This window comes from Megalobrama amblycephala, linkage group LG18 (assembly GCF_018812025.1).
Source record: "Megalobrama amblycephala isolate DHTTF-2021 linkage group LG18, ASM1881202v1, whole genome shotgun sequence".
Taxonomy (NCBI): Eukaryota; Metazoa; Chordata; class Actinopteri; order Cypriniformes; family Xenocyprididae; genus Megalobrama; species Megalobrama amblycephala.
The window spans coordinates 10,402,202-10,420,239 of NC_063061.1; the positions used below are offsets into that span (position 1 = coordinate 10,402,202).

At 36.4% G+C, this 18,038-nt stretch overlaps 1 protein-coding gene across 4 annotated transcripts in view; it reads right to left on the minus strand.

Moving 5' to 3' along the window:
• Window positions 1-18,038, minus strand: part of sgcd (sarcoglycan, delta (dystrophin-associated glycoprotein)) — a 258,141-nt gene that overhangs the window by 176,012 nt on the left and 64,091 nt on the right. Inside the window, exon 1 of one of the 4 annotated variants that reach the window (XM_048165459.1) lies at window positions 12,184-13,319. The exons of the other annotated variants lie outside the window; for them this stretch is intronic. The gene's annotated coding sequence lies outside the window, so the exon portion shown is untranslated. Of the gene's footprint in view, window positions 1-12,183; window positions 13,320-18,038 lie in introns of those variants that run through there. 4 annotated transcript variants of the gene reach the window in all.

An 18,038-nucleotide genomic window follows, 5' to 3' on the forward strand; every position in this document is an offset into this window, starting at 1 on the left:
CCCTATGATCCCAAGTTATAGAAAAAGCCACAGTCTCAATGTAAAATTGATGGATTTGGCTCAATTCAGCCAGTCCTCTGAACATAATGACACTCGCTTCATCATCACATAATTAGAAGTATTGAATTAGGTGCCACTTTATTCAAATAATGTATCATTAGACCATTATCAATAATTATTCTTTTACTAGCTGCTTTCAACATCAGTCAGGCAATGCTAGGTTTAAATTTAAGAAGTAGGTCTTCACACCAGGAGCTTGGAGATAAAGGATGTGCAGTAGACAAAATCAAGGGGTTAACTTTCTGTTGCTGCCCCAGCTTTGTACCTTGAAAAATGCTGCGTTCTTACTTTTCAGCGCCTAATCCTGTTATAAAGCGTAACTGTGCCTCATTATGACAACATTATCAGCCATTCCACACAAATTCAAAACCTTTTGTGCCTTTACGGAACTCAATTTCTGCTCTTTTTTTGTTGCCAGGCACTTCTGGATTGAAATTAGAACAGCATCCACTTCAAAAGCTTCTCACTTTGCTCTGGGTGATTTCTGAAGCATTGTCTAACGTTGGGAAAAGCCCCAGTGCTGGCATTGACTAAACTCAGCTTTTTCTAATAAAGGAGGGCTGCTAAAGCCACACAGGCAGTGCAAAAAAATGTGCAACACTGGTTTATGGTTCTCATGCTTTTGCTTCTGTGTACAAGTTTGACATTTGTTTATTATACAAAAGTAGCCTTTGAAACATACAGTACTGATATTATTACAAACAGCATTTGTGTTCCAAGAGTGTTAATATACAGTCCATCACATCATTTGACTTTGTGGCATGTTCTGACAGTCTTTGTATTAGCCCTGATGATTTTTCAGTGACGTTTTCCGCAGATTACATCGATACACCAGTATCAACAACTGACTTTATGAGTGAGTCATTGAATCATTTACTCATGTGATTCATTCAGTAACACTGATTCATTCAAGAACAAAACAAGTAAGTTTTTTACTAAGTGATTGAACCATTCACTGTCCAAATACCCACACTTGCGGTCTAACTACATGTCTAATTACATGACGTATTTCCTGTATAGCTCAAGTGTTCAGCTGGGCAATCAAGACGGCAAGTGTGTGTAGAAATCTTTTGATTAGCCGACGGGACACACTTATAGTGTTGTTATACAGAGATTTATTTTAATTTGCAATACTTTGCATTTTAAAATAAACTTATAAATGTCTGTTCAGTTGTCCCTACGTAATAGATGACACAATCTAGTAATTTTAACTTTAGCTTTGCTTCTAATTAAATGATAAAAAGCAGCTGAAAATGTTGTACAAAATACACCCATCTTTGCACCAATAAAATGTGTAACACATTGTTTTAATTTTAATACCAAATTATATGTAATATCTCATTAATTTAACTTACAGTAAAATGTTTTCCTCAACATTTTCGGGCATGTGAGTTCCTAAACATGATGCATGATGGGATATGCTTAGTCTGAAATACCTCTTTGAAGCGGTATTCAGATAGTGTAGGTTTAGTGACTGAAATTTGCCATGTGGGTATTTGGACAGGCCCTAATTCATTCAAAATAAGTGAGTTATGAGTAAGTCACTGAATCATTCTCTCAACAGATTTGTTCATAAACACTGATTCATTCTTTATGAGTGAATCATTCAGTTGACCAAATTGTTCAAATACACTGATTACATTACATGTAATGTAGCTGTCAAGTAGCTGTCTTTATGCCTGAGTCATTGAATCATTCGTTCAACCAATTCGTTAAAAAAAACAAATTCATTCAGGAACGAAATGTTTCTGTCTTTATGAGTGTGTCAGGATTCACTGAAAATAACATGACCCAAGCGCAGAGATCGGTGAATGGTTATTTACTAACAATAAAGGGAACAATGTGTAACAGTTGAATAGTCCAGAGGCAGTCTTACAACAGAGGTCTAGACAGGAGACCTGGGCACAGAACTGAACAGCCTGGGAATCAGCAGTCAGTGGAGTATCAGTTTGGGCAGGACAGGACTCAAACACATACAGACGCACAACACAACAGGGGAAAAACAAGACACGAACAAAACCACTCAAACATTAAATAAGTACAAAGCAGGACAAACACTAGAAACCCCAGGCTAAATAATAAATAAGGGAGAAAACTAAAGTAACAAATAAACTAAACTTATAAATCTGAGAGAGAGAAAGAACCAAACAAAAACTAGAATAGCTCAAGTAAAACAAGACAACAAAAGAAGGCTAAATATTAAAGAGAAGTTAAACTAAGAAAACCCCAAAGCGAAATCTGCAAGGATACAAGAAGCTACAGAGAGAACTCGGGACAATCACACCTGGGTATGAACGCGATACTAGAGAAAGGTCTAAGACACAAACACAACACAACATTCCAGCAAAGGCATGAAGCAAGGAAGCAAAATATAAAAGGAGTACAGCACACAAGGACCAGGTGAGTGCAATTAGTCAAATGAGGATTAGACAAGAGCTGTGTTCCATTCGACAGGGTCCCTACGCAGTGTTCACTGCTCCCTACTCCCTGAGCATGGTATATCAGTTGAAGCTGACTTCACTGACAATAATCGCTCATGGAATGCCCAGCAAACGTAATCAAAGAAAGTAAATGACGGTGTCGCACAGATTATGATATAACATAGATAGATAGCCTATTGTAATTTACTTTTGAATTTAAAAAATATAAAATACATATGCAAAACCATAAAATAAATATACAAAACACATTATGTATTTAATGTAATATAATCAAAACTTATATGTTTATTATATACTTATATGACTACTGCGGCTATTATTTGACTATTAATAGATTTGAAGCTACTAACTGCCATGTCATATGAAAATAAATTTTGATTTGGTATGTGTAAATGTTTTCTTAATCCATGGTCTGAGTCTCATCTTGTGCACTTTCTTTTCCTGCATAGTAAACACTCCTGAGGTAAAGTAAAATAAAAAAATGACAGAGCCTCAGCGGCTTCTCAACACTTTTACTTGTCATGCCTATTCATACAATAGAATATGCAAATGTAACATTCATCGCCATAACCATTCATAAATATTTTTGTTTGTATAATAATAACAAAATGTATGAATACTCGAAACGCATACATAAATTCCTCCATCGCAGAGCCCTTTAAAAACTCTTTCAATGGCTCTGCTCCATTGTTATTTCTGACTGGTGATGCGGTGCGCAATGACAGCTGGGTGATTTCCCCTCTCCACTTCCCGTGAAGTGATATATCGATGTTCCCTTATTCCCTATGACATTTGCAGTGCCAATTGAACTGAACATGTTCACTCCCTTCGGATTGGAATCTCACTTAAGATGAAGTGAAGTCCACTTACATTCGAATGGAAGACACCTATGGACTAAATGTGGGGTGTAGTAAGGGGAAAATAGGAGGCAAGACAAGTGGAACACATGGCCAATATAAAAAAACAAACAAAGCCATGTGCTCAGGCACAAAACAAACATGGAAACATTAAACAAAAACACAACAGACAAAGCCACCAGGGTGGAGCCCTGACAGAGTGGGTCATGGAATCATTAACTCAGCTGATTTATTCAAGAACACTGATAAGGAGGAACAAAATAAGTGGCTGTTTTTATGAATGTATTGTTGAATCGTTCACTCAATCAATCCAGTCAAGAATACAGATTCATATGTGAAATATGTGGAACTGTCTTTAAGTGAGTCCTTTAGTCATTCAATAAACCAATTTGTTCAAATATACTGATTTCTTCAGGAACAAAACAAGTGACTGTCTTTATGAGTGAGACACTGAATCATTCATGCATACAAAACAATGATTCCTTTGGGAACAAAACAAGTGAACTCTTGAATCATTCATTCAAATCATTTGTTCAAAACAGGCATGAAATATGTGGGACTGTCTTTATGTGAGTCCTTTAATCATTCAATAAACCAATTTGTTCAAATATACTGATTTCTTCAGGAACAAAATGACTCACTTTATGAGTGAGTCATTGAATCATTTACTTAACCAATTCATTCAAATACACTGATTAACCCTTTGAGCGGTACAGTCCCACATGTGGGATTTTTATTTCTGTGCCCCTGGGCGTACGGTCGCACATATGGGATTTCGAACGTTCAGCGACGTCACATAACTGCCAGATTCAAAATGTGCTTTCGCGCTCTGGCTGAGAGACGGACGCGCGCAGCTCTTGTCATATATCACAACTATGCAGTGTTTTCAGCCAAATAACGTTTCTTTTAAGGTTTCAGACATTTAAATACACATAAGCACCATTAAAACAATATATTTAGAGTTTATAAAATACACACTGATGTCAGACATCAGTGGAAGGAGCAATAACAATCCATTCAAATATAATTTGCCGACATTTATTCATATCAGACACACATAATGGGCCCAAGTAACTATAAAGTTTACTCTATTATTCTTCCAGTTCACCAGCAACTTACTTGCATATATTTCAGGAGAAACAGATGAATTCACCTGCTTTAAATCCGACTGACAGGACTCAGTGAACTGCAGCGCAAACTAAGATGGCGGCGCCCATCTCGCGTTATAGATCAAGATAAAGATCATTTATAAAGGCTTTTAAACGACAAAACACACTCCCTTACAAATATTTGAGGATCGTGATATCAGATAGTTGATGACATGGTAAGCAAGTTTGTGAATATTTTAAATAAACATGGAAAAACAAAATAATAGCGATCCATCTGTCATACAGTGTTATTGTGGCTGCGTTCAGCGCTCGTGACACGCAAGATGCGTCGCTATGAAAACATTAAAGGCAAACGTTCTAAAATAACGGTCGCCTTAAAAAAAACTCACTCTGGGGAGACAGTTAGAATATTTTAAACTCACACTCAAAAGGGTTAATTGAGGAACAAAACACCACTGTATGTCAGACTGTATGTCACTCGAAGGTGTAGCGGATTCTGTTTTGACTTCATTTGGAATTACTTTCCATGACAGAACAAAATAACAGGCAATATAAATGTAAGATTTATTTGCTGCCCTTAACTTTGCAAGATTATGTGATTAGCTGCATCTAATTATTTACATTTAGTACTGTTTTATCCCTGTGACCCTATCAGAACAGACCTGCAACCCATTTTTGGGTCATGACCCACCAAATAACTAAGAACTAAACAACTTCTGATGAAGTCCAGCGGATGTTAACTGCTCATCTAAGTAGACTTCAGAGGCAGCCGTTTTTAAAAGCTGCTAGCTGTTTATCAGCCCACCATTTGGCAAGCTCCAACGACGACAAGAAAATAAGTGCACTGGCTAGAGGGGTATCGATCCCAATCAAATAAATTGCCATCGGCTCAGTTCTGTGTTGATGACTCAATGATGCTGGATTGTCACTGAGGAACATTCAGCTCAGATATTTGGGTTCTAACTAGTGCAGAGAACACACTTCCACTGCTGGATCTATTAAACCAATTTGACATTCTTTATGGTGAAACCCATTTCATTTTGCTTTTATGGCCACTTTTATTTCGGCTGAGAGAGAGGCTTAGCATACTTATAAATGACGGAAAGTACGAATGTGAAGATAATGGCTCCTGCTTGACTGTCAGAGAATAAACAAGCAAGAAGACTTATGCGTTCAGGGTGACTGCAAATCACAGAGTGGAGGCAGAGCCTCTAAATGAAGTAGAAAGGCCCCAGAGTGCAGAGTCAGGAGGGAGGCAGAGTGACAGGTGTGCTTTAAGCCTGGCACACATTCAAAGATGAGCACAGCCTGTCTAGAGCTCATGGAAGCATCACAGAGACAGAAATAGAATCTATCATTTCTAGTGCATCGGTTTCTTCCAAATCTTTATGGTAACAAAATCATACGTTTGTGTGTTACAGTTTACATCAATATTGAACAGATACAAGGAAAAAAATGTTTATTAACCATAATAATTGAATTATAGAGTTGTTTCCAAACATCCAGTGAATATATATTGTATTTGCCTGTACTTACTGTACTGCTGATTTGTAACAGCTTATTATATTATATTATATTATATTATATTATATTATATTATATTATATTATATTATATTATATTATATTATATTATATTATATTATATTATATCAAGAGTTCTAGAGTATTTATTATTGGAGCCTTATAATATTTATTGTAATGGAAAGTTGATGTTGTATAAAGAACAAGTATACAAGGATGTATGAATGTTTCGGGGTGTGGGGGTCAGATAAACCTCATTCAATGGGACTGATCTACAGCAATTTGCAATGTCTACAATACCTGCAGTCTCTCCCTCTGGATAACAAATAATAGATCCACTTGTGTTTTAGCCCAACAAGTGTTCATGTTGATTGTTTTCCTGGCACAGCTGGTCGTCTCCTCTCTTTCGGTCTGTGAGCTCCTAATGAGATGCAAAAGCAAACCCCCAGAGTACGTGCCCGACATTCAGCACTGCATTCAGAGTGGAAGGAGAGCCTGAGATGCGCAGCCTCTTCACTCCGCTCTCATTCTGCATGGCCACACAAGCACTCCGGCCAGCAATCCGTCTGCCTCGCATGCCAATGGAGTCACTCTGCCTCGTCGCGCCGAACACAAAACTTTCCCCTTCTCACATCCCTGTCTGAAGCATCCAGATATGTCTCATTCATCCTCTCTTCTTTTCGGAATTTCAAAAATCCCTGGTCTGTTTCAGACAGCTGTAAGTAGTGTGTATTTATTTTAATGTTCATATCTCAAAAGGTTACATATTTCAAGCAGAGTGCTGGATTCCTACAGTCATTAAAATGGGGAAATATAAGAAAATTTTAAAATGGTTATTTTCAGGCCTGGAAAAGTCATGTAAATATCTTTATAAATTAGTCAACATTCATGAAGATGACGTTGTCAAAACGATCCATGTTCATGCGGATCCGCAAAAAACACTAAAAATGCTGTATTATGCATTCCAGGCAAGTAGTTGACAATGTCACTTTATGATGGTTTATTAACAAAGTTCAGTAGGAGCATGGTCAAATAATCTAATCAATCATCACATCATCTCAACCAGCTGTCAACAATCAGTAATCAACATATCTACCCAATCAGCATGAGTGCAGGCCTGTATATAAACACAGTCAACTCACCCATGATTCCTTGACAGTTTTCAGCATCCCTCCACCACCCCGTCTCCTCACACTCACCTGGTTACTTCCTCTCTGGGTTCGGACCAAATAGCGAGCTCGCAGCCCTCTCCACGGACAGCACGGCAAATACACGTACCATTTATTCAATCTGACTTATTTGTAAGTGTGAACTTGTGAAGTAAAGAAACACTATGTGCCTATAGACTGAATGCATAATATGCATGCGCATGACATCACCATTTTCACAAAAACATATGAGACAATAATGGTGTCATTTTCAAAAACTCGAAACCCGTTTTCAAAAAGTTTTAGCTGAAAAGTGTAGGCGTTTTTTTGTTTTTTGTTTTTTTTTTCTCCTGTAAACAGCCCTTGACAATATTGAGGGAAACCAGAGTGAAACGTAACAACTTGAATTTGAACTCATTTTATTTCAGTTACTTGCCAAGGCCAGGTTTATTATCATTAAGTAAAACTAAAACCACAAAAAAATATTTTCATAGCTTGAACTAAAATTTAGTTTATCTGACGTACTAAAATCAAACTAAAACTAAATAAACTAAAACTGAAAACAGAAAACTAAATTATAAAACTAAAAACAAATTTAGTTTTTAGTTTTATTATAATATATATATATATATATATATATATATATATATATATATATATATATATATATATATATATATATAGCTAATAAAAATGACAAAAACACACAAAATATAAAAATAAAATCTAATTTAAATTATTAATAAAAACTGTAATGGTACATCAGTAATAATAATACTAAAAAACACTTTTTTAAGTTTTTTTTTTATATATATTTATATACTCTTTTATATCAACTTTATTTCAATTAACAAAAACTATTTTAATAGTATTAGTTTAAGTTAACAGCACTGCAATTTTGCAAGTAAAGTTTTAGCACTGAGACTACAGTATAGGCTACTTGTAACATGCTGGACCCAGCATAAAACATGGTAAAAATGCACTATAAATCTGTTTCATTTTGCAATTATGCTCTTAATGAAGTAGAATAACATAATGGAGTCTGCATAAAATGCATCCATCTGGCTTTCCACAATGACATCTATTCTGTAAATCACACAGAATCATGCCATTGGTTGATTCTTGGAATGTTGTTTTCCTGCACTAGGCAAGATGATCAACAAACAAAAATGATATTGCATTGCTCTTTAAAAAAAAAAAAAAAAAAAAATCATGTAGCTTTTGAATAGTGAAGCTAGTTTATTGATGAACAGCGATAGCATATAGTACTGTATGTATACACACACACACACACACACACACACATTCATTATATATATTTAAAATAGTTTCTTATATATCTAAAGGTAGTTTTCAGCTTCTTGGCTTTTTTAATTAATTTTTTATTTTTATTGAGATTTTTTTTTTTTTTTTTTGCTTTGTGTGTGTGTGTGTGTGTGTGTGTGTGTGCGTGTATGTGTGTGTGTTCCACAGAAGAAAGAAAATTATGGAAGCTTATTTTCTCCACTGAATAAAAATAGGTAAAAACAAAAAACAACAAAAAAAAGGTAATTGCGACTTTATAACATTCTGACTTTATAACATGCAATTTGAGTAATAAAGTCAGAATTGTGAGAAAGAATTGTGTAAAGTCAGAAACTTGCAATTCTGAGAAAAAAGTCAATCTTTTTCCCCTCAGAATTTGACTTTATAACTCGCAATTGAGAGGAAAAAAGTTGCAATTATCTTTTTTATTTATTTATTTATTTTTTATTCCATGGCAGAAACAAGCTTATAGAAAATCATACGTTTATATGAAAGATTGTTTCCATCGTGGAATAAAAGGTAAAAAGGCTATATACACTCGCAATTGCAAGAAACAAAGGCAGAATTGTGAGAAAAAAGTTTGCAAATTCTGACTTCGCAACTTGCAATTTTGAACTTCACAATTCTCTTTTTTTTTCCCTCAGAACTGAGATACAAACTTGCAATTGTGAGTTAGAAAGTCCAAATTGTGAGATATAAAATCACAATAGTGAGGGAAAGTGTCATAATTGTGAGATAAAAAGAGACAATTGGCTCTTTTACTTTAATGTATCTCACAATTTGGACTTTTCTTTCCCCCACAATTCCGAGTTTATATATCACAATACCGAGAGAGAGAGAGAGAGAGAGAGAGAGAAAAAGAATTGTGAGTAACTTTGCAATTTTTAAGGGGAAAAGGTTGAAGAATTACCAAGTCAGAATTTCAATTCTCAGAATTTTCTCAAAATTGTGAGCTATAAACTCACAATTAAGTTTTTTTTTAATTATTTATTTATTTTTATTATTTATCTAGTTGTGGAAACTGGCTTCCACAGGTTAAGAACATGAAGGTAAATACATGATTACAGATTTTTCATTTTTGGCTGAACGATCCCTTTAGGAACAGAAAAAAAACACACACACAACACACACACACACACACACACACACACACACACACACACACACACACAGTCATTTGAAATTAAAATTAGAGCCGCTCTTATTATTTAAGTTTGAAAGACTGTTGTCTGGATTACAAAACAGAAATCTGAACAGGGACCTGATGTTAGTTAGAATGCTTTGGGGACAAAAGTCAAGAATCAGGTGTGAGTCATGAAGTAAGCTGCTATAGTGATTTTAATTTTGAGACTGTTATTTGTCTTCTTAATAATGTTGTGCTCACTCTCTAGAGATAATGAAAGCCAACAATGTGTACAATCCAAATATGCGTCATTTCAGCTCATGACAATTAATTTCACCCCAGAGAATGTCAGAGTACACTTGATTCATGAGGCACTGTTAATATAGGAATCTTCAAGAAATAAAGAGAAAACAGGCCCAAAGTTGCTGAAGTCTTGCTAAAATGGAGTTGTTCATCCACACAGAGGGAAAAAAAAATATTGCTGTTAACCTACAGTGAGTGAGGATGGGACACGCACACATCTAGCTCTGGGAGGAAACATCATTTCAAGCTTGAGTGGCCGCTGCACTTGTGTCCTGCCAAATCGAAACAACGGCTGTATTCCAAATTTCCTGACCTTTCTGATTAATTCCCCTAACCACTGGCCTGTGCACACTGTCCTCTGGTCACAGTTTCTCATAATATGAGCCAATCTATGTGGTTGCTGGACCGACCTGACATCAGATATCAAGTAGTGATAAACACTGTATACCAAAATTGAAATTATCATACAAAAATAAACAAAACATTCTTAAAAAAAGCTATTTATTAATATTTCTTTTACCCTGAATAGTTTAGTTAATGGCATTTGAGGACGAGAGAGTGTCAGACAAATAGTCTGTTTTGGCATCTGCTTAATTAGACTGCTTGTGCCAAGTGACAGATATCTTTGTGCCAAAATACAGCAACGTTTGATTGGACCTTTGACATCAACAACAAAAGATATGTGAAGCATCCCTTTGAAAACATATTCCATCCATCCATCCCAATCCAAATGAAATCCAAACCAATCCATCCATCCCAATCCGATCCAATCCAATCCAATCTGATCCAATCATCCATCCAAATGGCAAAATACAGCAACATTTCATTGGACCTTTGACATCAACAACAAAATATAGGTGAATCATCCCTTTGAAAACATATTCCATCCATCCATCCCAATCCAAATCAAATCCAAACCAATCCATTGATCCATCCATCCCCATCCCCATCTATCCATCCATCCATCCATCCATCCATCCATCCATCCCAATCCAAATCAAATCCAATCCATCCATCCATCCATCCATCCATCCATCCATCCATCCATCCATCCATCCCAGTCTAATCCAATCCAACCCAACCATCCATCCATCCATCCATCCATCCATCCATCCATCCCAATCTAATCCAATCCAATCCAATCCATCCATCCATCCATCCATCCATCCATCCATCCATCCATCCCAATCCCTTCAAATCCAATCCATCCCATTCCAATTCAATCAATCCATCCATCCCTCCATCCATTCCAATCTAATCCAATCCAACCCATCCATCCATCCATGCATCCATCCATCCATTCCAATCCAATCCAATCCATCCATCCATCCATCCATCCAATTCAACCCATCCATCCATCCATCCATGCATCCATCCATCCATTCCAATCCAATCCAATCCATCCATCCATCCATCCATCCATCCATCCAACCCATCCATCCATCCATCCCAATCCAATCCATCCATCCATCCATCCATCCATCCATCCATCCAATCCAATCCAATCCAATCCATCCATCCATCCAACCCATCCATCCATCCATCCATCCCAATCCAATCCATCCATCCATCCATCCATCCATCCATCCATCCCAATCTAATCCAACCCAACCATCCATCCATCCCAATCCATTCCAATCCAATCCAATCCAATCCAATCCAATCCATCCCATCCCAATTCAATCAATCCATCCATCCATTCCAATCTAATCCAATACAATCCAACCCATCCATCCATCCATCCATCCATCCATCCATCCATCAATCAATCCAATCCAATCCAATCCAATCCAATCCATTCATCCATCCATCCATCTAATCTAATCTAATCTAATCTAATCTAATCTAAATACTGTATATAAGTAAAATGTAAGATTTGTCAGTACATTTTTTTAAAGTCTCTTATGCACATCCCAGGCTGAATTTGTTTGTTTAAACATACATTAAACACAGCAAAATTTGAAAACTGTTGATGGTTTGTCAAAGGGTATAATCACACAAAGTACATATGAACTGACTAAAGACTGATTGCAAGCTTAGCATCTTATAGTTACAGACAAAAGAAAACTAAAAGACATCAAAAGGTGGATAATATTTTGTTTCTGTAACATACTGTATACAGTAAGACAAAATGCCTAAGAAATTAAGTGCTGTGACACACCTGGCTGCTTCTCTAACTATATTTATATACCGTGTCGAGCACAAATATGCTTAACCAGGCTCACGACCCATGTCTAATAATTGCCCAGATGGTGACTAGCATACCCAATCTTGCACCATAATTAAAACCAAAGAGAAAAACAGCCACACTCACTCTTTCCCCCCTCCATGTTGGCCTTCGGATGACCTAGTAGCCGTCCGCCTAGCACAGGGGGATCGCGAGGCAGTAATAGCCCACCTGTTCGTCCACACGACCCTTCCCAGTTAGACCTGAGGCCCTGTCGTCCTGCCATGTAATAAAACGCAGACAGAGGCTGGCGCTGTCTCCACTAAGAACCTTCATTAAAACTTTTGGAGTCGTTTGAAAGTCAACAAGTTTGGGGCCACAGAATGGTGGCTGGAGCTACAGAAAGGCCTCTGATTGGAAGACCTCTAGGCCGGGGAGGGACAAACATCCCAAGTGGGGGGTTTACGTGCCCCATAGCCCAGACCTCAATCAAATGCAGTGTTATGGAGACAAAGGGTCTTTGCAACTCAAAGGGAGTTGAATTAAAACAAGGCCAAGAGCAAGATCCCAGTGGGCTGTGGCATTTGAATAATATGGACTCACATCAACAAGCCTCAGTGTGCTGTGGGCCTACTGATTGTTCTGTCAAAGGCTTTGTTGTGTGTAAGTGTCCAGGGTCATAGAGAACTCTGGGTAATTTCACACATTCAGAGCAGGAAAATATGGGGACGTAAGAGATGACATAAACATAAACAAAATAATAAAAAGGATTGCAAGGATCCTTTCATGAACAAAACAGACAGCATACTTTACATTAAAGTGTCCTTGTTTCAGCAATTACATGTGTACTTACAATCAACACTTTTTCCTTTTATTACATTGTAATTACTATGTAACATGAGCGCTAATATAAAAAAGTGACCAAGATGATGTACTGTATTATAGCAGTGTCCTGAATGCACTCTGTACATCTGATTAGCATGTCCTAGTCACACATTCAGAAGGAAATTACATGGAAATATGTTGAGGTTTCTGAATATCAACACCTTGCAATAGTACCGTTGTGTTTTTGGAGGATGCCATTTGCAATAATGCAGGTGATATCAAGCAGAAAATTAGCTGGCCCCATCTGGCCCAAAGTCAATGGCCTCGGAATTTTCCCTTCAGGGAACTTGCTCTTCAAATACAGTCATGAAACCCATAATTTGTACCATCTAAGGTGTTACAGTTTAATTCATGATAGATTTCACACCCTAATTCATCTCATCCTAATATTTGCATACAATTTACAAGCAAAGTGGAGTAATCTTCCTGCTTTATTTACCCTTTGTAATGCTGACAGTACAAGGTGCTTAATACCTGTTGAGGAAAGGGGGGGGGGGGGGGGGACACTAAGCACTATGCAAACATCATGTTGAGCCACACAGTGCTGAATAAAACTCAGCTTTGGCGAAACAATAATGGCATAGATTACCCGCCAAATGTCATACAAGCAGGCAGGGTTAGGATGCTATGAAGTGGGATCCACTGCCGGCTTGGCAAACAGAGGTGCGCTTCTCGCCTCGTTTGATAAATACGCATTTGCCAAATTGGATTTAGATAGGATGTTCTCTATCTAAGGTTCTACAGATGCTCATTTGCATGTAAGTTCAGTGTGGAGGCAACAGCATGGAGGGATGAGAGATTTCCCTCACAATAATGTAAAATCGGCCCTCTGCACCTGCAGTCGCATACGTTTTCATATAATTAAATCTGGCACAAACGCTCTTTCTCCTAAACTGAAAATATTGCCCTAAGGTAACAGATATGACAGATAAACTTAGATGTTAACCTTCTGAAGCATCATTTGCCAGAGATTTTGGATATAGCTACTGTAAAAAGTAAAAAATAAAAAGATTAAAAAAAAAAAAAAAAAAAAATCATTAAATAACTCACTAAAATTTAAATCTTAAGTTGAACTGCTTTAGTTTGTAAGAGGTGCAAAAGTCACAACTTAGTTAATTTACCTGCTTCAAACATTATGAATTTAATTACTGATGAAGAAAACTTAAACTCAACAAACTAACAAATGTATATGAATTAGCAATCAATTCGCTAAAACTTAAAATAGTTATGAATTGGTATGCGAGTGTATGTTGTATATTTAGAAGTATCCACTGATATATTTGATGTTACAGATATGTGTTGCAGCAGGGATGAGTCAGAATTGGGTTTCTACAAACAGGCTATTTATTCAGCCAAAGGATCAGAACAGCACACATACATCAAACAATAGTAAAACAACAACAAGAATGGACAAGGAGTGCAGGGAGTGAGTCCAACATAAAGGGTGTGCTGATGACGATGAACAGGTGCAGGGAATCCAGGGAGAGCAGGAGAGATGATGAGGAAGTGCATTCAGGTGTGGAACAGGGAGGATCATGGGAAATGGAGTCCGGGACAGGCGTGACTGTAACATTTGATATCCATTGAGATATATATATATATATATATATATATATATATATATGGGTCAATGACGTGACGGGTCATTTTTTGTCCAAAGGCCTTAATAATACTAAAAAACAAAGATATGACATCCAAAGTATGTAAGGTAGTACATCTAGATCTCTTTTATTGAATCCAAAAGGTTTTAATTATATTTTGCTATATGTAAAGGTATTTTAAAGATTTTGAAGTGGCAAAAGGTCATTTGGTTTAACCGTCCAAAGGCCAATACAGCCATTTAATTTATGATTAAAATATCTTAAAACGTAATAAATGCATATATATTTTTTTTTTTTTTTTATTCTGGCATGATTTTAAAACATCATATATCAACATATAGTGCAAAATGATATTAAAATTATGTGTAGAAGTCTTTGCTTTGTTATGAGAAAAATGTCTGGAAAAATTAATTTCATTGATGTCATTCGGAGTAACCAATATTGGATCAAGTCATGCAGTCAGTATCATGTGACAGGTTATGACATCATTCAGACACCTGAAATTCATAATAACTACACTAACTTAAGTAAATCAAAGTAATGAATAAATCAAAGTAATAAGAAAAAAAGAAATACATGGTGGTCTATTATAATGAATTATTTCTGAGATTATTCATATAGTGTTGAATCACATACAGATGGTACTCAACCAGAATAAGTTATTTTGCCCCACAGGTAAAGTTTCAGCAGAAACATGCATTTTCTACATTTGACCTCTAAGTGTTGAGGCCATAACTTATTGATGTCAGTGCCAAATTCACTTCCTTTATGTCAATAGTAAATCATATATCATGTTATATTTCCTTGTTTGTTATCAAAGCATCAAGAAAGCACTGGTGACTAATTTGAATATGCTCTGTATATGATTATTTCCTATATTGGGGAACTATGGGGGCTTTGCCTGAGGGTGTAGGAGTGAATCAAAGAACTTTAGAGTTTGTTTATGCCAGTTTAATGAACTTCAGGTTATGTTGAGAAAGAGAGAGAGAGAGAGAGTGACTGATTGAAAGAATGAGAGATATCCTAACTTCAATTATTCTATACAATACATGATTTCACTGAACTGCAATGTGTGTATTCATAAAATAATACATTTTGGAGATTTCCTCTTGTTCATGTAAGACTATTGTTATTATTCTTTTCCTTTGACAAGACAGAGTGGGTGACTTTCATTGCACATTCATTTTACCTGAAGATTTTCACCCTGTCATGCCATTCTCTTTTTAGATTACCCTGGCATTGATGTTCACCAGCAAAGACATGGATTTAAAAGAAAGGGAAGCAAAAGAAACCCTGAGAATGAAGCTGAGACTGACATGACAGTACAACAACATCCAGAGTCTGCCCTAAAAGATAGCTCAAATATACGTTCAAAGACAAACATCCATCAAAACTAAAGGAGATTGAAAGGGCTGAGATGAAATGTCTTCTATATAGTCAAGGGAGTAATTGATGAAATCGTTCTAAAAATCGCTGCTTTTGAAAAACTAAATCGAAATTCAGTTTGATGCTAAATTGTTGTCTAGTGCTTCAAGAAAACAAAAAAAAGTTATATATGTCAGTAATATGTAGCTATATAGGTCAGTTATAAGTTAAATGATTTTTATCTTGCTAATGTGTCTGGTCTGGGTGGCAGCACTGTATGACAGAGTGCACAAACAAGATGATGTCTACCACCGTCTGCCAAACAAGTCACACCTCATTTGCATCAGGTCAGCCTACCGTGTCCATTTGACTCACGTGTGCAGTGACCTGAATGGGATTTAATTGGTGCTAAAACATTCCATCTGTCTTATTAATCATGTGAGTCTCCCCATCCCACCTTCATATTTGTCCAAAACTGAGTGATTATTAACTGAACAATTTCAGACTGTCTGCGTAAGTCTGCCCAAAGCGCTAGGGTTAATTGAATCCAATTAGCAATGAAATGTGTACAAATGGATTGTCACCTGGACTTCACAAGGGGTGTCTTTGCTGTTTTGAGTGTGAACAATTGGTAACAGGCTTAAAAAACCAAAAGATAAACGCTATTTTAAACAGTAGTTGGTCCTCACAACCAGAAACACAAATTGCCTTGTGCAGTCTTTCCTTTTTTCATGGTTGATCTGTCAAAGTACATCAGTTTTCAGCCTTTTCCTTCTTCAACAACCAAAGTTATCATCTTAAAATAAATTGGTGGGATAAAACGATTACACTCCCTTGGGTTTCTGGTGTTCCCAGCACCCTGGCACGTTTGATCTGGAATAAAGCCTCAGCGAAATGGGAAGCAACCCAACTGTACACTGGTAAGAGAGAAAGACAGTCGTTTAAATGAGGTTTCTTATCAACCAGCTGTTTATTCAGTCTGCCTAGCGCTCACTGGGACCCTAATAATTCCACCCTCGCGGAAAAGATGTTATTTACAGGGCCATATGGGGAGCACGGCCCTCAGGACTACCTTATCGGGTGACGGGGTTATAACGCCGTAATCGCAATCACAAAAAAGCTGTTAACCTTACCCATGCTCACTGAACTTCCTCTAAGAGAGATGGAGACATGGAATAAATTGGTTTAATTATGGATCGCAATCACAAAATTACAGTATTTACATTGTGCTGATTACTGTAATAAATGTCTAATGGCAGGAATTCATCAATGATTAGAGCAATGCTTGCACAAATCAATCACCATAGACACACAGACAAACAAACCAGCAATCATGTATATATGAACAGCAGTGATGCCAAACACATGCATTTTTTTATTAAATCACACTAAATGAAAGCATTTAATTCACAGCTCTAGTTTAGATTAACAGCAAGATGACACTTACTTTGATATTTTGTTGACTAATACATATACTGTTTTGGGTTATGTATGTCAAGTTGTATATGGGTCAAAAAGAGTGTTCATGATTAAAAAAAGTTTTTTAATTTATATATATATCTCATCAGTTATTATTCATAAATTTAAATAAAGTTTTTGCGGAGACACACCACATGATAATATACAATCTGAACTAATCTATATCATAAAAAGATCAAATTATATGATGCTTTAAAGGGAAAGTGTGAATTAACTTGCTGGCAGTGCAGGCCTCACTGAGCCATCAGATTTCATCAAAAATATCGTAATTTGTGTTCCGAAGATGAACAAAGGTGTAGAACAACATGAGGGTGAGTAATAAATGACATTACTTTCATTTTTGGGTAAACTAACCCTTTAAGACACTTATGTCGTATCACGTCAGTTTCATCACCCTGTTCGACCTTTTGCCCCCTTAAATTATATATATATATAACTTAGAAATTAAAAATGTGCTCATCCTAGAAGATGCATATTCAAGTCATAGTATATAAAGTGAATTTTATCGTATTTTTGAATAAATGTTCAAGAACATGGTGTGCAGGAACTAAAAGGGCAGTGACAAGTATTCCAGTTCATTTTTGACAATGTCTTTGATCATGTGCCAACTCTGCAAGCCAAATTTCTGATATAATTAAATATGAAAGCAGGATGCTAAAAGACACAAAAATA